This window comes from Artibeus jamaicensis, unplaced genomic scaffold, assembly GCF_021234435.1.
Source record: "Artibeus jamaicensis isolate MK-2021 breed Jamaican fruit bat unplaced genomic scaffold, CSHL_Jam_final scaffold_286, whole genome shotgun sequence".
Classification (NCBI taxonomy): domain Eukaryota; kingdom Metazoa; phylum Chordata; class Mammalia; order Chiroptera; family Phyllostomidae; genus Artibeus; species Artibeus jamaicensis.
In genome coordinates this window covers 5,094,177-5,120,835 of record NW_026522034.1, presented here as the reverse complement: position 1 = coordinate 5,120,835, position 26,659 = coordinate 5,094,177, and the positions used below count along the sequence as shown (strand labels likewise).

Here is a 26,659-nt window from a genome sequence, read left to right as displayed (position 1 = left end):
ACACTGAACAAAGAGTCTTAGTTTGGGGTGCTAATTTTGTTTGTAGACTGCATTAGTCTCCTAACTGGCATCCCATCTCTGGTCTTGTCTTCAACCATGACCACCATAGTGATCTCTGATGTGAATCATGCAATTTTAGTTCCTGCTCTGGATTCTTCAGTTTCTACAACCCCTATCTTACTGAATGTAATATAAACTCCCATCTGGTTCTTGTCTATTTGTGTAATTTTATCTTCTGTCATTTTGGACCAGTCAGAACTCTTTGAATTGCAAGGAAAAAAATCCCAATTCAAATTAATGTAAGCAAAAAAGGAGATTTATTGGTTCATATAACTGAATGTCCAAGGATAGATATGGCTCAGCTTTGGGCATGGCTGGGTCCAAGGGCTCAAACAATGTTGTTAGAAAGCTGTTTCTCTCTCTCAGCTCGCTCTTTTCTTTATTGATTTCTTTCTGTGGCAGGCTTCTCTTCACATTGAGGCAAGATAGCTGCCACAGCTCCAGACTGCTGCTTCTTCACAGGAACAAATCCAGCAGAAAGAGCATCCTTTTCACATTGGGATTGAAGCAAAATCCCAAGATTGACTCTGGTTGCATTTGATTGGCTTGCCTTGGGTAAGGTGCCCACCCATTAACCTATCAGAGCAACCAGGAGCAGGCACTGCTCTGACAGTCCAGCTCTTGAGATGTCTCTACAATCCTGGAGCAGAGTTTAGAATCAGCGTTTCCTGAAGCACATGGAATAACAGTGGGAGGGCAGCTTTACAGAGGGAAAATGGAGAACGACTCTGGGAGAAGCTGGAATGCAGATCGGGCAGGCCAACAGAGCTGTGCAAGCTCACTCCATGCCTTGAAGGTCCACTCCTCCTGCTATCTCTCTTTTCAGCTCTCCCTTCTCGACTCCTTTCCTATCAACTTGCCACCTAAGTTCTGCCCTTCTAGGACATTTTACCTAATCTAATTCCCAGAGAGATTCCGCTGCTTTTCTTTCCTCTGTCCCTATGCCCCTTCAATTATAGCAGTAGTGCTGGCACATTGCAACCTTGGATGTTCATGTCTCTAGACAGTGAGCTCCTTGAGGACAGGGACCCTTTCTTTACATTTTGGTATTGCTTGTGTTACTGACCTCAAGGGGCTCACCATTTGGGGTGCTGCATTCAAGAATGAGACGTGGTTGTCACAAGGTAGTTTTATTTACTTGCAGCAAGTAAAAGAGGCAGTGGATTCATATCCAAAACTCTGTCTTCCAGAAGGCAGGCTTAGCTATTGCTTGTATACACTGTTTGCTTAATTACACTTTTATTTCTTCTTTTCAGTTGGCTTCATTTATCCTATTGAATTCCTGTCATGCTCATCCTATATACAGCTAGTCTGCAAAATACTGAGGGAATTTCAGGGGAAATAGGGGAGGGATTTAGAGGAACAAGTATAAAGGACACAGGGACAACAACTAAGGGGGATGGAAATGGGAGGGAGGTGGGGAGCACGGGGAGGGTGGGCTGGGATGGGAGTAATAGAAAACTGCACTTGAAAAAATAATTAAATAAAAAATGTTTAAAAAATACTGAGCATTTTAATATTCAACAAGGATAACATTTAGAGCTGCTCAGACCTTGAGACCCTGTTCTTTCTACACACTTGTACCTGGTATAGGGTCTGGCCTACAGTGTCTGCCTGATAAGAGTTAAATGAGAGAAGCTTTAAGGAGAATGCAGATGGACCTTCATTCTGTGTACCATTAAGAAAAGAAGAATAGCTAGCATCGTGGATAACAGAATCAGGGTCTATAAAGTGCTTTATAGCCTGAAAAAATAGATCAAATATACTGAGAAGAACTGAAATAGCACTAAGTGTGGAGTCCTGTATTTTGGTTTAAAAAAAACATTTGTTTGGGGATTGGGTGGGAGTAGTAGGAATATCAGGAAAAGATACCTAGTATTCTTTGTGTGGCTGCTTAAAAATGCTAATATGACTTTAGGCCATGTTATGGGAAATATATGAATTGCTCCACCTCTGATTCTTGGCATATCACTAATATTGGTACACACCAGTCTCCTTCCTTATTTTGTTTGATTTTTTAAAATTTACTTTTTTCTCTCTCCATTCCTTGCTTGCCTAGGACACATTCTTCTTGTTTGTATGTCTTCTTATAAAGTGTGTATTGCTGTTGTTTTAAATTTTATAATGACATGATGTCATTGAGCTCATATTGTCTTATTTTGCCCACTTAGCACTTTGCTGTTCAATTTTTATTGGTGTTGCCATGAGTACATGAAGTTCATTGTTTCTAAATGCTTCTAAATGCTGAATCCCCCAACATTTCACCTAGTGACTCCCCTGGTCATTAGGTACTCAGATTGTTTTCAAATACCTGCAATCACAGACAACTGCAATGAACATCCTTGTACATGTCCCTTATGGACACATATGGGAAAGCATTTGGATGTATACCCAGGCGAGGATCTGCTGGGTCAGAGGGCAGTGCATCCTTTTCCATCCAGGCTGCTGTCTTGTGCAGTTGCTGCATTTGACATTTTCACCAGTGGTTAGAGTTCTACTGTTCCGACGTCCCTGCCAACGTTTGCTATCACTCCACTTTTCTTTTTGCCAGTCTAACATGTATAAAGTAATCCTTTTAAAAATTATTTTAATTTGAATTTCTTTGGTTACTGGTTTGGTTTGACCATCTTTTCTAATCCTCCTTAGCTTGTTGAGTTTCTTCCTCATTATTGTCTGGTTGTTATTTTTTCCTATTGTTCTATTGTTGTGTCTGCTTGGATTTGCAGGAGTCTCAGAATTGTCTAGATATCAGTTCCTATTCCACCTTGTTTTGAACATGGAAAATACTTCTCAACTGTCCTGTACACTCTGATCTGACAGTCTGGAGAATCATGTTTTATCCTGGGAGTCATAGTTCAAGAGATACAACAAGGCTGGCACAGAGAAGAGAAACTTGGTTTGTGACTCTATCATAGGGTCACAAAAGATAAGAGTGTATCAGTGAATGGAGTTTGCAAGGACACTGATTCCAGATAATATAAAGATGGCATCTGCAGTGATCAGAGCCACCTAGGGTGGCAGTGAGCGCCTTGGATGGTGTCAGGCACGTCAAAACAGCACATGGTTCCTTGAGTGGCTACTGCAGGAGGGTTTCAAGTGTTAGATGGTTCTGTCCAACTGTGAGAATTTTTCAGAATGTTTGTGAATCATCATGTGCTGAATGACAGAGAAGGAATCATAGAAGAGGAGAATAAGGGAGAAACAATGTCAATTGCTTCAGTTTCTCTTTTAGTTTTCTAGGGCGGCTACAACAGAATACCATTCACTGAGGGGTTTAAGCATCAAACATTTATTTCCCCCAGTTCTGGAGCTGGGAAGGCCAAGATCAAGGTACCGGCAGATTCTGTGTCTGTTGAAAACCCTCTTCGTGGTTCATAGGTAACCATTTTTCTCTGTATCTTCATGCAATGGAGATGGACAGAAAGCTCTCTGGGGTCTCTGTTATAAAGGAACTAACGCTATTCATAAAGACTCCACTCTCATGACCTAATTACCCCCAGAGACCCCCACCTCCTAAAGTCATCTCATTGGGGGTTAGCATTTCAACATATGAATTTTGGGACACACAAATTCGGCCTCTTTCTTTTTTTTTCCTTATCCTCCAGATTCTCCATTTCCACAGTATGGCACCTCTCACTGCCTTGTGCTTTGTAGGAGCTGAATACACACCCCTTGTACCCAGTTGTGTTCATATGAGCATTGTATATCAGCTGACCCACATAGACCCTACACACCCACACACAAGTATACAAGCACACACACATTGCCATTAATATTGTGTCCCCCAAATGTACATGATGCTGCACACATACGCCTGGCTCCACATAGTGATTCACACGTATTGTGTTTGCTTCCGAAGGCTGGGGGATGATTTTGAGTTCAGTGTGAAAGGCCACAGCAGTATTTGAGCCTCCCTGGGCTGGCAGCTCCATCTTTGACCTTTCAGTCTGCCAGTATGTATGAGGGAAGTGGGCCTGTATTCTGCAGTACGGTAATATTCTCATTCCACAGGCCAGGGTCTTGTGCAGGCACAGGGAGATTGGGCTTTGCTCCAACCCTCTCCATTCCCAACTTGGTGCCTACCAGAAGGATTCTTCAGCTAAACAAACCTCTGGAATTTGGCCTCCTTACTCCCAAGAAGCCTGCCTACCAGATGGTTGTTCCCTAATGCAGCATCTAGTCACTGAGCTTCTGGGTCTTGTACCTTCTTCACCCTGTCTTAGGGCCACTTACTTTTCTAAGCACATGTGGGTGATATAATTCAGGACACTGCAGCTCCAAACAATGGAAGTTGTTTTTTCAGGTGAAGATAACTCTGGATAATACCCAAGAGCCTGTGGGAAAAGCCAGGCAGCTGAGAAGCAACCCCTGTAGAGCAATGGGCAAAGAATTACAATCAGACAAGGGACTAAGGAACTTGAAAGACTAAGGACTATTTGAAAAGATGCTCAAACTGCACTATTGATTAAAGAAATGCAGATTAACACAGTAATGAAAGATTGTTATGTGTTACTGGCAAAAAAGGAAGGAAGGAAGGAAGGAAGGAAGGAAGGAAGGAAGGAAGGAAGGAAGGAAGGAAGGAAGGAAGGAAGGATGGATTTGAGTAAATAGCAAGTGTCTGCAGGGTTGTGGGAATGGTCACCACCTGACTCCAAGCTCACTCTGCCCACAGACAGGGAGAGAAGGTGCTGGCCACAACTTCCCTCCTAGTGGCCTTTGAGGTGCCTGGGCCTGAATAGCCAAGAGCTGTGAAGGTCTAGGCCAGAACTGCCGAGGTGCCCTCCCAGACTTTGGAGGTGGGAGAAGGGAGAGTACTGCACATCCTGAATGGAAGGAGCCTTCCCAAATCTGTCATGGGAAACTTAGAACTGATGTGCCATGAGCAGCCCTGCCCCAAGTGACACACTGAGTCTCTGTCTGCCCTGGGGGTGGGAGAGTGGTCACCAGGTGGCTCTGCATAACTTAAGGGACTCTTGAACTCAAACTCTGGCTGATCATCAGCCCCCAGAGGCCTGCAGCAGGCAGCCAGGTACTCACCAGACTGACACATGATTTGAATGCATGTCCAGATGAGTTTGAAAAGCACTGGTGTGCAGGGAGGAGAGAACCAAGGGCAGAGCATGGAGGAAGAACTTCAGGTGCATGTGTTCAGAGGGGAAGGGGAGCCCCTGAAAGGAGGCACAGGTCCAGGAGCCTGGCAAGCCAAGAAATGGAGATGATGGGTGAGAGAGGGCCATTTGCTTCATGACAAGGGCAAAGAGAGACTGCAAGAGATCATGAAACGGTGTTTTTCCTCTTAAAGGCTAACCAGTATTCAGGTGTGTCTGAGGAGAAGAAAAATTCTGATGTTGTGAACTGAACATCCCACTAAAATACATGTGTTTCTAAGTCTGAGACTCATTCAGGGAAAAACCAGTAAGTTTATCCAAGGCCAGAAAGTGTCCAAAATCCTTCACTGTGAAACTGGAAAAGCTGGTGTTAAGGCTGCCTGTCACCTACCAGATCCAATAAGTAGAGACAGGGATTGAATGTTTAAGGGTGTTTTATTCAGATGGTTAGTGATCTGAAAAGACTGTGGGTTTGTGTCCTAAGGGTTTGTACCCTAACTGACCATCCTACATTTCCTCTCAAACCAGCCTTAAATAACAGAGAACAAAGTGTGGTGTGGGATTTTGAAATTCAGGGAAAATTAGATACCTGCCCTCTCCCCACAGTATTCTTGCCCTGGGCAGTTAGGGGCTGGTGGTCATCTGTCTCTCCCTGGGACACAAAGGCCTGGATGCCTCCAACTTGTCCCCAGGTGGTAATTTCTAGCCAGTGCCCCAGGAGGTCAGCTCTCTCTCCTGGGAGCCAGGATGGGCCTTATCTGCAGTTTCTGAAACAATAACTGTAACACATGCATTACTACTAGGCTTATTAACTATTTACCTTAAACTAAAATTTTCCAACTCTTGAGTCCCCCATCATTCCCCACTGTTAGTTTTTAAATATTTTATTTCTGTGAGATCAGTTTCATATGGAAGTTCTCATTTTGCTGTTGAGCATGTAACTTAGCATTAGACTGTCTGGTAGGGGGCTTAGGAATACATTTAACTGCAGATCACATAAGAGGGCATATTGTGTGCAACAACAAGCTATGATGCTGAAATAAAATGACAAGAATAAAAGCACTAAATGCCTCTCGAAGACCAGTGATATTAGGCAGCCAGTAGGTTAGTTTAGAAAAATCAATACCAAAGGATTCCTCTCTTTGATTTATACTGGACACTACATCATTTGCTTGCTTTAACTTCATGGTCTATGAGCTGTGAACTGTCAGTTAGGTTGAAACAGCAGAGTCCTTTCAATTCTCTGCATCTATAGTTATGTCTTAGATGAGGTAGTTTATAGCTGCTTAATTCTCTATACCACTTCTCTAACTTGTCCTAATTATTGACTAATGGCACTGATGGCTTGTGAGGTGGCGTTCAAAGCTTTTGCCATAGCACAGGCTAATCCACTTATTTCTATATTCAAATAGGTTACCATGGCTGGCATTACAAATATGGTTAAAGACACATATTCAGCAAGGCTAAAAAGATGTAAATCACTGTTACAATCAGGTGCAAGGGAGAGGTCCATTCGATCCCGGGTTGGGTGGGACTTCTGAGGTATAAACACCATCAGTGTCCCAGAGAGCATGGTCCCCCAGAACTATTTGCTGGAACACAGGAATAGACAGTCCTTCCACATATTAGAAACCATCCTGCAGGCAATTTAACATGAGCAAAAACATAAGATATATCAGTGGCGGTGATGCAATTCACCTCCACACCTGCTGAGAGCACAGAACAGTTTTTATTACAGTTGACAAAAGTTGCACACTCTCCAGATGGGGCTACATGAGTGACCTGTCCTTTCCCTGTCCTTTATAGTTACCACTGGTCCCCAATTGTAAGCATCAGACTAGGTCATTTTCTTTTTGATATGCTCAAACACAGTGTAATTTCTAAGGCTTTGCAAGAGAGTACACACACCTACAAGACATGAAGTGAAAGTTTGTTCAATGTAAGTTCCTCCTGCAAGACAAAAGTCATAAATATTTAGAACTTTTTTGCTAAATATACCCAAATGTTTTCATCTCATTTGAAAGGAATAAGTTGTCCATTAATAGGGGGTTAAGTAAGAGATAATGAAAAGAACATAAGTCGTTGATTTTGAAAGATGACTTTCAGGTCTTCTTGGGGTTCAGCGGTCCATTGTTCCTCCAGTGCTTTCTTTACTCTGGGGTGATGAATCCAAGGTTTTACTCCTGCTAACTTTACCATGGTGGGGGTGAGGAGGAGTAAGTCCCAAGGATCAGTCCACTTTTCTTCTAGTGGGCTTTCTGGAGATGCTATTGTCCAAGTCTCGAGGAGCATCTTCTCCGTAAGCTCAAAAGAATACAGTGAACCTGTAGGAGAGAGGTCTCTGATACAGGCAAGGTCATCAGTTACACTTGAAGTCTGACTTAAGTGTTGTACATATTTCTTTACTTTCACTTCTTGATCTATATACGTATCTCCCACCCCAATCACAGCCTGAAATTGTTGCCCATACACAATTTCTTAAGGACACAGCTGAATCCCACTTTGAGGACCCAGCTTTATCCTGAACAGGGCAATAGGCAAAGCTTGATCCTAATGGAGATGAGTTTCCTGACACAGCTTGGCTATATTTTTCTTCAAGGTTCATCTTCTCTACCTTCCCAGAAGCCTGAGGTCTCCATGCCATGTGGAGTCTCCACTTGATTCCTAAAAATTTACTAACCTTTTGTGTGATTTCTGAAGCAAAAGCAGGTCCATTATCGCTCTGGATGCTGCTGGGTAGGCCAAAGCGAGGAATTACTTCCTTCAGTAAGCTTTTCACTACCTCGAAGATTTCTCCATTCTAGTGGGATAGGCTCCTACCCATCCTGAAAAGTGTCAACAAAGACTAACAAATATTTCCACTCTCAGACCCTTGGCATCTGAGTAAATTCTATTGGCCAGTCTTCAAGGGGGCTCTGTCCTTGGTATTGTTTCCCTTCTTTCTTTGGATGGGGACCTGTCTTGGGATTATTCTGGCACAAAACACATCTAACAATTATTTTTCATATGGTTTTAGCAATTCCAGGACCTGTGAGCCATGGTTTGACATAGGTGGTTAATGAGTCTCTTCCATAGTGAGTGGCCTCATGCACATGCTTCATGACTGGCTCTACTAAATGTTCAGGAGGCAATACAGCTCCTTTCTTATTCTTTTTCCATCCATTATCAGGACCTTCTTCACCAAAACTTCAACTCTCAGCTTTCTCTAAGTCTGCGGTCAAATATTCAGGGTTGAAATGTGACAAGTCTGTAACAGGCACCAAAGGCATTATAAACGTCCCTTTAGCAGCCTCTTTTGCTGCTTGATTGATCAGATTGTCTCCTCCAGCCACTTCAGTGTCCTCTTTCTGGTGCTTCAGCCTGTGCATAACTGCCCCCTGTAAAGGTTCCTGAACAGCTTCTAATAATTTTAAATTTTCTGCTGCATGCTTAATTTTCTATTTATTGGAGATTAGTAGTCCTCTTTCCTCCCAGATGGAACCATGTGTAGGCAAAATTAGGAAAGAGCACCTCAAGTCAGTATACACATTCACTTTCTTTTTGTGCGACAATTCTAGTGTCCTCATTACTACAATCAGTTCAGCTTTTTGAGCAGAGGGTTCTGGTGGCAAGGCCTTGCTTCTACTGCTCCTTCCAGACTCACAACTGCATACCCAGCCTTTCTGTGTCCTTTGTCCATATAGCTGTTTCCATCTGCATAGAGTGCAGCCTGCCTCTTCAGAAGGATAGTCCTGTAACTCAATTCTGCTAGAATACACTTCATCAATTATTTCAGAACAGTCATGCATTAGCACAGCCATGCCAGAGTTTGGGAGAAGTGAGGCAGGATTTAGCTTACAGTTTTGAGGGAGATGTTGAAATTGTCAAGAATTGCTTTGCATCTGCCCCTTCTTCCAGCAGTGAGCCACAAATTTCCCTCTTGCTCCAGCAGGCTCAACACTTGTTGGGGTGCATAAATGGTGATAGGCTGTCCCAGGGAAAATTTTCAGCTTCCTATAAGAGCTCACAGGTGGCTGCCACAGCTCTCAGGCAGGCTGGCCACCGCTGGACAGTGTGATCTAGTTTTCCTTGACAAGTAAGCGATGGGTTGCAGCATGTCACTAAGCATTTGGGTGAGGACTCCTAGGGCAATGCCCTGCCTTTCATGAAGGTATAACTGAGAGGCCTTTAGTAGGTTTGGAAGCCCCTGGGCTGGTGCAGAAGCCAGGTGCAGCTTCAGGGACTCAAGGATCTGGTGCACTCCTTCGTCCATTCTAAAGGGGTATATACTCTGGTCCTTTCAGAGTTTTTCCAGTTTAACAGATCTGATGTAGAAAATGGAGTATGTACCCAGTAATATACAGTGGGCTGGCCCTCTGGCCCTACTCCCCCTGGAAGTTTTCACAAAGGGTATTTTCCTGACCTTGTAGGGGTTTTTCCTGCACTGAGTTTGGTTCCCTGACAGGTTCAAGATGATGAGACCAGTTCAGGCTCACTTCCCTCAGACGAGTAAGGAGGAAGATCCCCCAGGGCTGGAGGGGCCATGGGAACCCTGACCATGCTCATAGCAGCCATGATATCCAGATCTTCCTGGTCCCTCCCTTCTGAGCTCCTGCTATCTTTCACAGGTGAATTCCCTTTTCTCTGGGCCATTAACCTGTTTCCTTTTAATTCTGCATCTCATGTAATCTCATGAAAGCTTCTGTGTAAGGCATTTCATCCAACTTCCCTTATCTTTGACAAAACAACTCTAGCTACAGTATGGTACAGTAATTCAAAGACCCATTGTTGTAGTAAAAAACCATTTTCTTTTTAGTCATTGGTTTATAAGCATAGGTTGACCAATTAGCCAAAACTCACCCCAAAGGGATGTTTTCCAGAATGGAGGCTTTTCACCCTGTTCTACCAGACAGAACTCTGTAAACCGGAAGGTACCTTAATTATAGATGGTCTAAGTCATGACCTGGGATTGTAACCTGAACCAGAAAGAGCAATGATTCAACCAAATATGAAAAACAACAGGGAGTGCTGAGAGAGAAGGAGAGTCCTCAGGAAGCTAGTAGAGAGTCTCAAGTCTGCACCTCTGGCCCCGCCCCCAGTCCAGGTAGCAATCAGGACTCCCCACCAATACCCAGACTTACCAGAGAGTCCCCAGATCTGTCCCAGAACAGAGTCGCCAGAATATGAAACCAGCATTCGTGCTGCCTGTCACCTACCAGACCCAATAAGCAGAGACAGGGATTCAATCTTTATGGGCGCTTTATTCAGATGGCTGGCAATCTGAGAAGACAGTGGGTTTGTACCCTAACAGACCATCCTACATTTTTTTCCAAGCCAGTGTTTTTATAACAGATAACAAAGTGTGATGAGGGAATTTGAAATTCAGGGAAAATTATATTTTAAAAAACTGCAGCATGCTTACCCAGGGCAGTTAGCTGTCTGTCTCTCCCAGGAGCACAATGGCCCGGATACCCCTCACTGTGCCCTGGGCAGTGGCCTTTAGGTGTGCCCCAGGAGGTCATCGTCTCTCCTGGGAGCCAGGGTAGGCTGTACCTTCAGCTCCTGAAACAATAGCTTTAATATATGCATTACTTAGTAGGTTTATTAACTATTTAGCTTAAACTAAAAATTTCCAATTCTTGAGTCCCTCATCAACTGGTTGCTTTGTAAGGGCAGGTTTCACTGGGAAAGGTAGTGTGCATCTTCTTGACGGATGGTGAGTGGCAGAGCCACACACGCTGAAGTGGAGGCGCAGAGAACTCAGGAAAGGAGGGGCTGTCCTTGCTTCTTCACAAGGGCTCTGCACTTCAGAATGGCTGAGATTCACTCCCGGCACAGGACCTTCCCAGTGGGGCTTCTTGTCAGAATTCAGGATTTCAAGGGCCAGTGAAATAGTGTTTTAAAAAAAAAGGACGTAATAGTAGGTTGAAATTTTAACTGACAAGTAAGGTCATGGGAAAAAATTCCCATAATTTCATGAAATATAAGAAGGACATTATCTGAGAATAAAGGCTAGCCCTTCAAATGGAACACATTCAGCTTAGGTGGAACCAGGGGTGACCTAGCCTCTGCTACCGCTGTGCCCACACTGAAGCAGGATTCAGCATTTGATCATCATGGCGAGTGATGCAAATTGTCCTGGTGACTCATTTGGCAAAGCAATGAGACAGAAGATGCCCTTGTGAACTGCAGAATAACCGAATTCATACAGCCCTTTGTTGCCTCTGCTGCTCCTGAGTTGCTGGTGGCCAGTTGCCACATCTCCATCTCATCATTCTCCTCTGCTTCCACCGTTCTCTGACCCCCAGAAAGTTTGAAGTAGGCACCAACATGCCAATTTATTGATTTATGCTAAAAGTTTGCAGACCCAGGAAATAAAAGAGTTGAAATCTGTAACCCAGATGCCTCAGCATTCCAGTGCTGCACTACCCTATCCATTACCATTTAGGTAAGATGACTCCAACGGGTTCTGGAAAAACCAGTGCTGTCCCCCAGAGTGTCAATGCCAGGAGGGACTGGTGGGAAAAGGCCACCTTCTCTCTGGCTGCTTTTTTCCTTAGGCCCTTAACCTCTTCTTTCTTGCTGGGGCCACCTTCCAAAGGCTATCTCCTGGGATATTTCCAAAATTTTTGTTGGTTTATTAGGTAGTGGAATTAGCTTCCCCTCTGTCTGGTCCTTCTCATGCACAGCAGGCCTGGGGTCTTGTTTTGCAGACTTAAAAGATCCATTAAGGTATTTTCGAAAACAAAAAAGCAGGTCTCTTTCTCAGAGGAATTCTTCTTTTTCTTTTGAATATGTTTTAATATATCTTATTGATTATGCTGTTAAGTTGTCTCATTCCCCTGCTTTATTATTCCCCTTCACTCTGCACATCCCTTCCCACCAGCATTCCCCCCTTTAGTTCATGTCCATGTGTCATATGTATATGTTCTGTAGCTTCTACATTTCCTGTGCTGTTCTTAACCTCCCTCTGTCTATTTTCTACCTATCATATATGCTACTTATTCTCTGTGCCTTTTCCCCTCTCTCCTCCTCCCACTCCCCTGTTGTTAACCCTCCATGTGATCTTCATTTCTGTGGTTCTGTTCCTGTTCTAGTTTGCTTAGTTTGTTTTTGTTTTCACTTTTTTTTGTTTTAGGTTCGGTTGTTAATAGCTGTGTTTGTTGTCATTTTACTGTTCATAGTTTTGATCTTCATTTTCCTTAGATAAGACCCTTTAACATTTCATATAATAAAGGTTGGGTGAGGATGAACTCTTTTAGCTTGACCTTATCTGGGAAGCACTTTACCTGCCCTTCCATTATAAATGATAGCTTTGCTGGATAGAGTCATCTTGGGTGTAGGTCCTTGCCTTTCATGACTTGGAATACTTCTTTCCAGCCCCTTCTTGCCTTCAAGGTTTCTTCTCAGAAATCAGCTGATAGTCTTATGGGAACTCATCGTAGGTAACTCTCTCCTTTTCTTTTGCTGCTTTTAAGATTCTCTCCTGATCTTTAATGTTGGCTAACATACTTTTGATGTGCCTTGGTGTGTGCTACCTTGGGTCCAATTTTTTGAGACTCTTTGAGTGTCCAGACTTCCTGAAAATCTATGTTCTTTGCCAGATTGGGGAAGTTCTCCTACATTATTTGTTCAAAAAGTTTTCAATTTGTTGTTCTTCCTTTTCTACTTCTGGCCCCTCTGTGATTAGGATGTTGGAACATTTAAAGTTGTCCTGGAGGTTCCTAAGCCGCTTCTCATTCTTTTGAATTCTTGATTCTTCATTCTGTTCTGGTTGAGTGTTTATTTCTTCCTTCTGGTCCAAACCATTGATTTGAGTCCTAGTTTCCTTCCCTTCACTGTTGGTTCCCTGTACACTTTCTTTTATTTCACTTTTCATAGCCTTTACTTTTTCCTCTATTTTTTGACCATACTCCACCAGTTCTGTGAGCATCCCAATTACCAGTGTTTTGAACTGTGCATCTGAGAGGTTGGTTATGTCTTCATCACTTAGCTGTATTTTTTTTCTGGAGCTTTGATTTGTTCTTTCGTTTGGGCTTTTTTTTTCTTTTGGTCTAGTCTTGCCTGTTAAGTAGTACAGGGCAGAGCTTTAGGTGTTCACCAGGGCGGGGTAACCCATGTGGCTGTGTTGTGATGCTGTATGTAGGGAAGGCATCCGAGAGGGAACAGTGCCACTTGCTCTGCTCCCTGCCAGTTTTCAGTCACTTCCCCCAATACCCACAAGAAAATTGGGCCCTTCTGGTGCTGATTTCTGGGTGGGTGGGTTTGTGTACATTCTAGGACCTTGTGGGTCTCTTCAACAAACTCTCCTGTGAGGCTGGGAGTTTCTCCTTCTGCCACCTCAAACTCGGCAGGTGTTTTCAGTCAGAGGCTTTGAGGCTTTATTTCCCTGCATTGGGACCCCAGGTTTTGCAGTCTGTCTCACTCCCTAGTTGTTCCTCCCAGTTTATCTGCATCTGAATGTGGGACTGCTTGCTCTGCCAGCTGCTGCCTCTCTGGGTCCTCCAGTCACCACCTTGCCAGAAGTCCTCTCCACCCAGCTGCTCATCTCCACCCCTCCTACCAGTCTGGATGAATATTGCTTGTTTAACTCCTTAATTGTCAGACTTACATACAGTTTTATTCTCTCCCAATTCTGGTTGTTTTTGTTTGTAAATTTGTTCTTGTCCTTCTTTTTGTTGTGCTAGATGTGTCTACCTAGGCCTCCATCTTGGCTGGAAGTCCCACCTGAATATACATTTTTTATTGTTGTTCAAGTACAGTTGTCTCCATTTCCCCCCTCCACTCTTCTTCATCCAAGCCATCCCTTAGGAATTCTGTCATTGTCTGAGGACCATGTCTGTGACTGCAGTCAGATTTTGTTTTAAAGTAGTAATAACAAGAGAGAGGGAGAGGAAGAGAGAGAGAGAGAGAGGGGTATTGGGGCATCTTTACCCTATGGTCAATGTATAGGTGAAACAAATCATTACCAGAAGCTGCTGGACTGAACTTTCCAGAATTCATTGGGAAGAACACGAGGCCAGCACCTTCTGCGTCTGTAGGCAGAAAGAAGCATATGTCAGGTGAGCAGAATATCTGGTGCTTCCACCCCAGCATTAGAGATGTTTTACCTCAGGACTGGATGTGCTCCTGGCCTGCTCCCAACCCCTGCCTTCATCCTCACACACAAATCCTCAAGACCATGAACAAGGTGTCTTTATTTTCCCAAACAGTTTACATGGCCCTGCCATCACCTCCCTCTATGCCCCTCCTGGTTCTTGTGTTCCTTTTTGGAACCCTTTCCTAGTTCTCTTTGGGATTGACCAAAAGGCATGTCAGTGCCTTGTTGCAAGTTATGTGGTGATACCCTGTCCTGGGGTGTTGTTCTTATGTTTGGAGACTGTCTACCATCTTGTCGAGCTTGTCTCATAGCTGAACTAAGTTGTTGGTGCCTCATTGGAGCAGCTAAGTGCCGACAGCCCAACACCCCACATTACACCTAAAGGCATCCGACATGCATGCTGAAATTTTGGAGTCTAAGGGATTCATTAAAGTTTGGGAGTAACTAAATGACCAGCCCAACTTGCACATTTCCTGAGACTACCAGGTTCTGAGATCAGAGGAAAAACTTCCTTCTACCTTCTTATGTTCTCAGCTGGCCTAAGAATTAAACTGGGGAGACTTCCAGCCAAGATGGAGGCGTAGGTAGAAACATTTAAAGACAACAAAGTTTTAGTTACAAAAATACAACCAAAACACAGAAAATTGAACTGTACAGAAGTCCAACAACAATGAACCATTCAGCCAGATTGGTAAGAGGGGTGGAGTCAGCGGCTGGTGGAGCCAGGTCTGGCAGGAAAAATTGGCCGATGACCCAAGAGTGCAGGCGGTGGTTGTCAGATCCCAGGTGTGAGGTGACAACAGGCAGACCCAGTGAGGGCACAAGGCGGCTGGCTGACCGTGGTCACACATTCGCACACAGATAAACCAGGCGAAGTAGCAAGCAGTGAGACAGACCACTCAGGCCAGGGCCCCAGCGATGGGAATTAAAGCCTAAAACCACCAATTGGAAAAACTTTGGGGGTCGAGGTGCCGGGAGAAGCTCCCAGGCTCACAGAGAGTTTGTTGCAGAGACCCACAGGGTCCTGGAGTGTGCATAAGCCCACACACTTGGGAGCCAGCACCAGGGGGGTGGTTTGCTTGTGGGAAGCAGCAGAGGGGCCAAAATCCGAGAGAGAGTGGAACAAATGCCATTGCCCCTCTCTGACCCTGTCCCCACATACAGCATCACAACCCAGCTACTGGGTTGACCCGCCCTGGTGAACACCTAAGGCTCCGCCCCCCATACAGAACAGGTGTGAACAGACCAAAACATTATGGCTCAAGAAGAACAGCTCAAAGCCCCAGAGCCAATACTTTTAAGCAACCAAGAGATGCACAGTTCAAATATATCAGATGCGCAGTTCAAAACACTGGTGATCAGGATGCTCACAGAACTGGTTGATTTTAGTCACAAATTAGAGGAACAAATGAAGGCTAAACTAAGTGAAATGAAGGCAAGTGCACAAGAAACCAATAGTGATGGAAAGGAAACTGGGATCAGATTAAGGGAGTGGACAAGAAGGAAGAAAAAAATGGCCAAACAGAAAACAATGAAAAAACAAGAATTCAAAAAAATGAGGAGAGGCTTAGGAACCTTCAGAACATCTTTAAACATTCCAACATCCGAATTATAGGGGTACCAGAAGGGGAAGAGGAACAGCCACCAGTGGAAAACTTATTCGATCAAATAATAAAGGAGAACTTCCCCAATCTGGCAAAGGAAATAGACTTCCAGGAAATCCAGGAAGCTCAGAGAGTCCCAAAGAAGTTGGACCCAAGAAGGAACACACCAAGGCACATCATTATTACATTACCCAAGATTAAAATGAGGGAGAGAATTCTAGAAGCAGCAAAAGATAAGGGGACTGTCACCTTCAAAGGAGTTCCCATCAGACTGTCAGTGGATTTCTCAAAAGAGACCTTACAGGCAAGCAGGGGCTGGCAAGAAGTATTCCAAGTCATGAAAGGCAAGGACCTACATTCAAGATTGTTCTATCCAGCAAAGCTTTCATTTAGAATGGAAGGACAGATAAAGTGCTTCTCAGATAAGATCAAATTCAAGGAGTTCATCAATCACCAAGCCCTTATATGAAATGTGAAAGGGACTGACCTAAGAAAAAGGAGTTAAAAATATGAACAGTGAAAGGACAGAAAACTCACAGTTATTAACAACCACACCTAAAACAAAAGCAAACTAAGAGGACAACTAGATCAGGAGCAGAACCATAGAAATGAAGATCACACGGAGGGTTAGTAACAGGGGAGTGGGAGAAGGAGGGGTGGGAGAAGGTACAGAGACTAAGTAGCATAGACAATAGATAGAAAATAGATAGGGGGAGGGTAAGAATAGCAGGGGAAATACAGAATCTAAAGAACTTGAGACACGTGTTCATGAACTAAAGGGGGGGAATGGTGGGGGAGGGGTGTGTAGGGTGGAGGGGAATGAAGGGGGGAATGGGACAACTGTAATAGCATCATCAATAAAATATATATAAAAAAGAATTAAACTGGCATAAGACAGATTAACAGGAGAAAAACATGCCAATTTACTTATATTTTCACATGTACATGGGAATCCTCAGAGGGAAATGAAGACCTGAAGAAGAAGTTGTTGGGCCCAAAATCTGAGGTACCTTTATTACACAAAGAAAAACAAACTGTGGGGATGTGACAAGACAAAGGGGTTTAGGCCAGGGACACTCAACTGTAGGACAGCAAGTAGGAAACATACTGGCAAAACTAGGGGAAGATAAGAGTTATGTTAATACGTCTGTTTGTATGGTTCCATTTTGAGTCAACTCCCTGGCTCTAGATAACAATGTTCTCCTCTCCCTGGTGCAGGGATGCAGCTTTCTCAGCAGAAAGTTATGCCCTGCTTTGAAATGGAAAGGAGAGGGGAGAGAGCTTTCCTGTGCTTGCTGTTTCTCAAGTGTCTTAAACTCTAAATAACCAATATGCCAAAGCAGCATATTTTGGGGTGGCATGTTCTTACCCTTTTTACTCCTGTTACTGCCCCCAGGAGGGATTATAGCCCTAGCTAGTGCTTGCAGTCCTCAGGACTGGGTCCTGTTGGCTGTGAGAACTTCCTGTCACTCTGTGCTGGCTGTGACACCAATCTGCTCTTCCAGGGGCCTCTGGTCTCCCAAGAGACCTCTTCAGGCAGGATGAGCCCAAGAAGACACAGCGATGGTGTTGTTAGTATAACCTTTGAGCAGTGTGTGGATATTTGGGTGATGTTCAGCCAGAGGCAAACCCTACATCTAACATGTTACAAAGGTAACCTGGAAAAGCACTTCAGGGCCAAACTGAAGGGGAAATGAGGCTGGGGCACGAGCAGAGTCCCTGGGGAGGTCAGGTATCAGTGCCATTATTACCAAACAAAAGTGGGTTTTGTCTGTCTGCTGCTGAAACAGGCATAAGAGGAAGGCTGCTTGGAGACCAAAAGGTCTTTATTAAAGTGTTGTGCTATGTGGGGGAAGTGGGGTTGCCCCAGCTCCAGGTTCCTTTATTTTCTGCAATACAGAAAAAAACATTTGTTCCCCAAAAGACTAAAACCCAAAACCATGCCCAGAAGTCCCGCTCCATCCTTATCTGTCCTTCTGGAGCATGAGGCCACTAAGTGGATGGCTCTCTGGCTTCAGGTTCCCTGGAGTCTGTGCCTGTGGCCTGTACTGCCATCACAACACCACAGCTTCCCACACCAGGGACCCTAGGCCACTGCCATCCACTGCAGTTAGCTGCTCAGGGGCTCCACCTGCCAGGTCTGGTGCCCATCACCTGGCCACGTGGTTTTCAGGGCTCTGTGGGTCCTGTGAGTGATCTGGCCCACATGCCTGTGTGTGGATCCCAGAGGAAGAGAAGTGGTGAGTCTCTGCTCTCCTTTCATTTAAATCTCCCAGTCCCAGCTTTCATGTGCACTGATAGCTTCAGCTTCCCCAGCCATTCTCATTCTTTTATTCTTTTCCCAGTCTAGACTGGCAGTTCAGCACCTTCCTCTGCTGCCATGTTAACCTTTATGGTATATGTGCCATTGTGACCTGTCAGGAGTTAGAAGTGGGTAGAAGGACTTTTCTCTTCTTCCATTGTGCTCTAGCCTTGCACAGACTCTGTGCAAGCCTTCCTTCTGCCACGTCTCTGCCTGGGGCAGGAAAATCTGTCATCATGTAACACGCTAGGTTGGTCACTGGGGCAGTGTGGCGCTGCCACACTAGCTTCTTTCTGTGGGGAATGCAGCCTCTCCTTGCTGGCTTAGGCCCTTCCCCTCTGTCTAGTGACTTGGCTAAATCTACCTGTATCATCATCAGTCCTCAGAGGTGGTCTCAGAGCAGAAGGGTGAGCTGAGGAGATCCAGCAAAGGTCCTGAAAGCCAGAGCTAGAAGCATGGGGAGAGGGCTCTTTGGGGAACAACGGTTTCCAGCACAGGTCAGCAATCCCTCCTGTCTTCTAGACCAACAGTCTTCATTTTATCTGGAGAAGAAGCAAGGAGGAGAGAGGCATGGGAGTGGGAAGCTTTGAGTCTGGATCACTCCCTCTTGCTCATTATACTAGAAGAGAGGTGGTGGTCAGGTCTGAGTCCTCTGCAGAGCACGAAGATCCACCCATGGGGGACAATGTTCATGCCCCTTGGGCATTTTCAAATGAAGTTGGTGAGCTATGCTAAGCCAGGCCCGCCTCTGACATTATCAAGGTGCTGTCATTACTTTTGCAGGCTCAGCATGTGTCTGTTGTAACAGGGCTGCTTGCTTGAGCCAAATCACTGTCCATCTCCAGAATTCAGACTAGGCTAAATATTTCTGGCACCTATTGAGACAGCATCCTCTTTTGTGTAGACTGTGGTCCTTGGGGAAAAGTCCTTATCTTTGGGAAAGTGTAGCCAGGCCAATGGGTTTGCCCAGTGGAGGCATTAAGGGCGAAATAGTTCTGGCCTCTTTTTCCATCACCAGCCTTCATGGCCTCATGTATGGATGCTAAAAGATGAAGGATGGCTGGATCAATCAGAACTGCAAACTTTGTCTCCCGAAAGTCCTGTAAGACAGCCCTGCTCTGTACCCCTCTGATGGAGCCTGGCACGGAAGGAGAGAGGTTTAGCCCCCACTTTGCCCCCTGTGGAGAAGCTTTGCATCTGGAGACAGGATTTGGCCCCACAAGGATGTCAGAAGGCCCCAGTGGTACCCAGCCGAAGTGGTAGTGTTAGGCAGACTCAACCCCTAGCAGAAGAGGAGTAAATCCTCAGCCGTTGTCCAGCAACTGCTCAGCTTCATCTGTGAGCACGTGAGTCACCTCCTGGGACTCCTAGAAACACTTGGAGGATTAAGCAGGCAGTGGAGTCCTACTTGAGCCAGGGAACTTGCTTGCCTACTGGCTTCTTCCTGGTAAAGGTGTCAGCAGCCTAGAGTTATGTGAGAAGGGAAAGGAGTTTTTTTCTTCCATTTTTTTCCTCCCAATTTTTGTCCACAGACACTTCCAAGCATCTGCTGGCTACAAGGCTGGACCTCCAGCTTCCTGCCTTGAGTGTGCTCAGGACTGGGAGGCTGCCCGACAGAGCTATTGGTGGCTGTGGTGTGGACTGTTGTTGGGCCTTAGGGCCCAGTTGCTGTGTGACTGGACCCAGTACTGCACAGACAGTGCTCCCAGCAGCAGCTGCTACCAGCACCAGCAATTCCTCAGTGTGAAAGCACTCTCCAGCAGTCATTCCAGTGCATCTGAATGGGTTTCTGTTGGTGAAGTCATTTATTTCTGGTGTCAGGGAGGCCTGGGGCAGCTCCCCACCCTGCTCCGCCCCTTGCTGTACGTACTCTGAGCATCAGGGAGTCTTCTGTTCCCAGCCCTGGAAATCTGCTGCAGATGCAGGTCTTTGTCTGGAATTCCTAGTGGGGTGAGAGGAGGTCAAGGGCAGTGCCCTTTGGTTCCCTTGCAGCAGAGGCTGGTGGTAAGAGGCTAAAGTCCCCCTCATCTCCTGCCCCCCATCCCAGGGGAGCAGACTGTTAGTTTGGGCACTGGGTTAAAGTTTCCTGGTCTGAAGTGCGGGGAGTGTGGCTAGCTGTACATCTCTGGGTTTGCAAGGCCACCTGACACTTTTCTTGGGACCTACCCTGTCCCAGGACCACTGGGTACACCCCTGAGCCTGTCTGAGGACTTTCTCCAAGAGCATCTTCCTCCCCTGGGAGATGCCCCCAGATATCCATTTCCCCTCTTTCTTTAGAGGCCGCAGCTCACCAGGCAGCGGCTGCCACAAAGCTCTAGTTGCAGGGAAGGGCACTGTCCAGTCCTGGGGTAGAACCAGCATGATGCATGTGCCCATTGTGGTCATGAGGCTTGGGGACTGCGTGTGAACTTGTCTGCATGTGCGTGCCTGTGTGTCTGTGAGCTGTGGCTGCAGCATATATGTGCCTGCATATTGTCTTAGTGTTTGCACGTGACCCTGCCTGAGGATGTGAGTGCCTGTGGGAACTCTGTGGAAGTCAGTGTGTTTATTTGTGCATTTACCTGGGTGAGATTTCATGCAGGCCTCTGTGTGTCTAAATCTGCATGTGTGTGCATGCATCTTTGTGCGTGGGGGTGTGTGCCTATGTCTGAATGGGCTGTGTGGCCCCTGTGTCTGTGTGCGCCTCTCTCCAGTCTTCCTTCATTCCTCTTAGTCCTTCTCACCCTGTCACCAGAGGATTTATGGGAAGTCTCAGGGAGGAGGTGGTGGCTGAGGAGGGTAGACCTCAGATGTGTGTCTCTTTGCCCTCAGAGTTGCTCTGGAGCCAGAGGGGCCGTCACTGCCCAGGCCCTAATCACCTCTCCTGAGAGAAAATCATCAATCTGCTTGTCAGAGGGAAATGGCTATTTGTCTAACTCTGGAAGGGCCCAAGGGCAGGGCTGGTTCTGAGTCATCACTGTCTCCTGGGCCCAGCACAGAGTAGGGGCAGGGGCAGTGAGTGACTGACTGCTGAGCTCAGGAGATGCACAGGCTGTGCACTCTGGGAGCTGACACAGGTGGGCTGCCTGGTGGGGGTGGGGGGCAGTCTGCAGGAGGTGGAAGGGTTAGGAGAAGTGAGGGCTGAGGGAATGGGGCCTGGTCAAGGCTGTGTCCACTGGGGATCCTGGGTGAGTACTGGGAGTAGGGTGGGAGCAGCATCCCCTCTTGATAGACCAGGAAGAACATGGCTACCTTAGGACCTAGAGGCACTTGGCCCTGCTTCCCAGGGCCCTGCTGACGGGAGGCCTCTGGTGGAGGGAGGGTTCTGTTGGGGTGTTTCCTGAGGATGGGCAGGCTTCTCTCTTTTCTCCCTACCCTATTGTCAGTGCCTGGGGCATGTTTTGGCAATCTTCCCATCTGTGTCACTGTCTGCTAAGTGACTTCCTGAGAGAAATTAATGGACTACTAGAGGCCAGGGCCCCAGGCCTGAGGTACAGCTCTGCTACTGACCAGAGGCTCTTCTCTGGGCCTCCATTTCCCCCTGTGCAGTGGCGATGGCTCTTCACAGTCTGGCCATTTAGGGTCCTATGGCGGGTAAGTCCCTTTCAGCAGCCAGAGGTCACAGTGGTGGGGACAGACACTCCTGTGCATGTTCTTCCTCACACTCCCCTTTCTATCCTTCGCCACTAGTCTGTCTCTGGCCCCAGCAGGAAACTTCTGTGCCGCTGGGTCTCAGGAGAGAGTCCATTCATGGTAGCTCAGGCATGATGCCCCTACATGGTGGGGGAGCAGGAACATGTAGACACTCAGAGTGTTCTTCTGGGGTTGGCTGTACATTTGGGAGAAGTGGGAGCCAGAGCCAGAGTTCATAGTGAAGGGGTGGGGATGTGGCAAAGGGCAGGGCTGAGTGATTTCTTTCTCCTGGTACACATGGCTCTTGGCCAGTGAGGGCCAAACATATGCAGCAGGTTGCATATGTTTATTTGCTCATTTGTCAGACGTTGAGCACTTATTCTGGGCCAGAGCCTCTCCCTTGGCCTAGAGGGACCCAGACCACTTCCGGTCTTTTAAGATCCCGGTATATTGAGAAACCAAGGTGCTGAATTTGTGTCCTCTTTGGTTCTCCCCCACATTGAATTGGAACGGGCCTTGTGACAGTCTTGGGCAAAGAGAATGCATTGAAAGGGTCAATGTGGAAGTTCTGGTCTGGTCCTTTAGGGGCCTTTTATGTTGCTCTGTGGTTCCCTGTAAAAGAGTACACAATAATGTTCTTGAAGATAAGAAACGTGTGGAGAGAGACAGAGGCCCAGGACATCCTCAGCTGTGTCAGTCATACCAACTGAGTGCTAGGCATGCGAATGAGACCATCTTGTTTCCTTCAGCTCCAGTTGAAGTACCAGCTGGATGCAAATGCATGCACGAGTCAGCTGAAACCATCTGTTGCAGAGACAAATTGTCCCATTGAGCACAGCTCACGTTGCTGATTTTAGGACACTATGGTTTGTGGTTATTTTAAAAAATGTGATAGAGGCTTATTGAAACAGAAATTTATGCATAGGACTAGAGGTGCTACTGTAACAGAAATTTAAAACATATAGATTGACTGTGGGGCTGAGTGGCAGCTAGAGGCTGGAAGGATGATGAGAATATGAATGCTGGAACAGAAGTGAGGAAACTGCTCTTGGAGGCTGGAGAAAGGGCAACCTGTGTTATATTGTGGTGGGGCAATTATATATTGGAGAACAGATAATGTAGCTAATGAACCTGTGGATCTGGCCAAAGAGATTTGCAGGAAGAATATTGAAAGTGCCCACTGGTTTCTTTAAGCAGCACATGATAAGATATTTTATTAGAAAGAGGAACTCAAGAAGGAAGTGTTTGACTTGCAGAAGAATTTAGAGGCAATATAGATAATTCAAGACAGTCTTTCCAGAAAAAGATTGTCAAAGGAAGAAATGGTCTCAGGGCATAGAGTGAATCGAGATTGTAACTGTAAGACTCTTTGTTTAGATCTTAGAAAGATTTAACGTAGTTCTCAGTAGATCCTTTCAGCTAGACTAAAGAGTTTCCAATGCAACACTGACACCTACACAAAGTAAAAAGAGACATAATGTGGAAGGTGTTATGAATGTGGCTTTTGAAGCATGTAGTGACTCCCAGACAGATTTATGGGAAACCCACACAATTTTAAAAAGAATTATCCTGGCAAAAATACTACTATTTGGATTAAAAGAAAAAGAAACAGAAAAATAAAAAGGTCTCTGGCCTCCCAACATCGTACAGCAGAAAGCAGGTAGAGGCAGCCATCTGGCTGTGAATATGGTCCAAAGTGAAAGATGTCTCAGATGATGAAGCTCAGAGCCTGGAGTGTGGAGCCAAGAACCAAGGAGAACAATGACTAGAGAACCCCTCCCAGGAAGCAGAAAATAAGCGCTAATTAAGGAAGACTCTTTGCCCCAAAAGTTGGGGGAACTGCTGATATGTGCCCAGCTAGATTTAAAAAATGCAATAGAACAGTGCCTACAATGTGCCTCCCATTTATTCCCTTTTTATTTAAAAATTTTATGCACGTTTGTTGATTTTAGAGAGAGAGAGGAAGCGGGAGAGAGGGAGAGAAAGAGAGAGAAAGAGATGTGAGAAAGAAACATTGATTGTTTGCCTTCCTGTATGTTCCCTGACTGGGGATCAAAACTTCAACTTAAGTATGAGCCCAGACTGGAAATTAAACCACCAACCTTTTGTTGTACAGGAGGATGCTCCAATCAATTGAGCCATATTGGCCAGCACTACTCCCTTTTTAAATGGAGGTGTTCCTTGGGGGCTAGCCAATCCCTGCCCCACTATTTTCTATTAAATGCATTAAGGTCAAATAACTTGTCTTTTTAATTTATAGGTCACTGGATCAACATGAGCACTATCCAAGGAACTGTACCCAAGGAGCCCCATCTACATCTGAATTTGATTTAGATGATGAAATCTCAGACTCAGAATCTGATGCTAAAATTGGTTGAAAATTTGGGGTTCTGGTGAGGGGAGAAATGTATTTTGCACGTGGGAGAGATGTGAATCATCGGCACCAGAGGGCAGATTATTGTAAGTCTTTAAACAATGGACCTCAGTGGATCCTGTCTTCTCATGTTCATACATCTTTACAACTGATATTGCCTTTTCTTTCATCAAGAGGTAGAATTAATTCTCTGCCCTCTTGAATCTGGGGCTGATGTAATGACTTGCTTTTTTCAATAGACTGTGATGCAGATGATGCTGTGTGTGAGTTCTAGAGCAAGGCTTTTGAAGCTTCTAATCTCCATCCCTTGGAATGCTGTCCTGAGCTGCGCATGTAAGAAAGCCAGTCTAGCCTACTGGAAGATGAGAGGGTCACATGGAGGAAACCAAAGTGCACCAGCTGACACCCAGCACTAAATATGCAACCGAGGCTGTCAAGGGCCTTTCAGCCCAGCTGATCCTCTAGCTGAATGCAGCCACATGAGTGAGCCCAGGACAAGCCAGGAGAGGAATTTCTCAGCCAATCAATAAAATCATAAAAAATTAAATCATTGTTGCTTTAAGTCACTAAATTAAGTCACATCAATGTGTAATGTGCATAACATATTATGGGTAGTGTGTTAGCAGCAATAGATGACAGATACATTTAGTATTCATGAATCTAAGAAAACCACTAAATTCATACAGTATAAGAGTGTTATTTGTCTTAATGCTTTTTTGTAAGGACAATTAGAAACATTTGGATAAACGTAAATTTTAGTCTAAGCACCCAGCTGTATAAGAAATGTACACATTCTTCATATCCTTTAACACAATGTCTTCATCCTGCAAGGGTAATGGAAAATTTTATTTCAGTAATTATTGACCCCTCCTTCCCCTCTCAGGGCCTTCCACATATGGAGGTTGATGTGGGACCTGAAAAATAAGAGTCTGTCGAATTGCTACTGATACTTAAGCCCTTTAACCTCTGCTCCTGTGGTCCCCTAATAATCTTCAGCTTCTGTGCAATGTGTGGAGAACAACAATTTTTGCTGAAGGAGCCCTCATGTCTCAGGAGCCACTTTCTTTAGGAAAATCACAGACCGTCCCAATGGCCTTGAGCCTCCCCCACTCCACCCCAAAGTCATTATTCTCTTTCCTTAAAGGATAACCCATATTCATATCTCAGTAGCTCTATTGACTGGTTTCCTGCCTGTAGAATCCCAGATATTGATAGATTTCCTTCATTTTGTCCTGTCTCTGTTCCTTTCAGTCCAAGCTGGCAGTGTTTTTGGTGTTATAACTATCTCAGAATTCTTGTGAGTCTTCCGTGTATGTCAAGAGGACTTATATCATGAGACATGAGAGTTCTCTATAGATCCTTCCTGGATAACCCCATATATACTCCTGGCTTCTGCAGAGATGGTTAGTTGGATCCATGAATTACATACCTAATCTCTAGAGCAGAAGGTTGTCCATCCAGCCACAGCCTTGTTGCTCTCTCTAGAGCATGCCTTAAGCATCTTTCATGATATTGGTAGGCTAATTTTCCAAATCATCCAGTTCTGGTTCCTATTTGCCCAAGAGTTTCTTCTCAATATCTTTCTCCTCTCACATTTTACTATAAGCTGAAAGGAGACACCAGGCGGCACCTTCCATATTCTGTTGGGGAATCTCCTCAGCTAAATCTCCACATTTATCTCTTGCAAGTCCTACTTTCCACCCTGCACTAGAACACAATTCAGCCCAGTTCTCCACTTTAAAACAAAGATCATAAGAAACCAGAGATCTGTTTTCAGATAACATGCTCTCATTTTCATCTGAGATCTCACCATAGAAATCTTTAATGTTCATTTTTCTATCAATAATATTTTCATGATGTTTTCTCTAAGGTGATAGAAGCTTTCTCTAACATCTCAGCTTTCTTCTGAGCTCTCACCAGAATCTCTTTTAATGTTCAAACTGTTACTGAACAAAAAAAGGGGGGGGGGCTTGGCTGTTTGTCACCACAAAAACCAAACTTGTGAGGTGGGTGCTGATGCCAAAAAGAAAAAGGTTTTATTCAGATGCTGTGCCATCTTGGAGAATGGGGGACTCCCTGTCTCCTCCACAAAACCCAGACAAAACCCAGCCATGCTCAGCAAGACCAGAACTAAAGAAAGTGCTCAGAGTTCCTGCTCACCCAAGTAGCTTAGCTTGTTCCCAGCTGCTATCCAGCTTCAGACTCCCTCCTGGAGGCTGCACATGGAACCCGCGCAGCCATGGCCATGATACTGCTAGGGCCACAAGTTTGCATGCTCCCAGATGGGAGCAAATGCAAAAACACCAGTGAATATTTCACCAGGTCAGCAGGAGAGAGACTCCCTCCTGGAAGCCATGGGCCATGTGACTGCTAAGGTCACATGGCCAACAAAAAGGACAGGCCAGTACACTGGCCAAGTGCAAGTCCTGAGCAGCAAGTGATGAGCAAGAGAGAAAGTGTTTACTCCCTTGGGGCTATACCTGTTTGGGGTCTGGGAAGGGTCAGGTACTTTCTCAGAAA

The 26,659-nt window shown here is 45.4% G+C and overlaps 1 long non-coding RNA gene across 1 annotated transcript in view; it reads left to right on the top strand.

Moving 5' to 3' along the window:
- LOC119050114 (uncharacterized) overlaps positions 1–24,394 on the top strand; it is a 68,772-nt gene extending 44,378 nt beyond the window's left edge. The window contains exon 3 of the long non-coding RNA XR_005082684.2: positions 24,026–24,394. This is a non-coding gene — a long non-coding RNA (uncharacterized LOC119050114). The remainder of the gene's footprint in view (positions 1–24,025) is intronic.
- Positions 24,395–26,659: the final 2,265 nt, after the last annotated feature.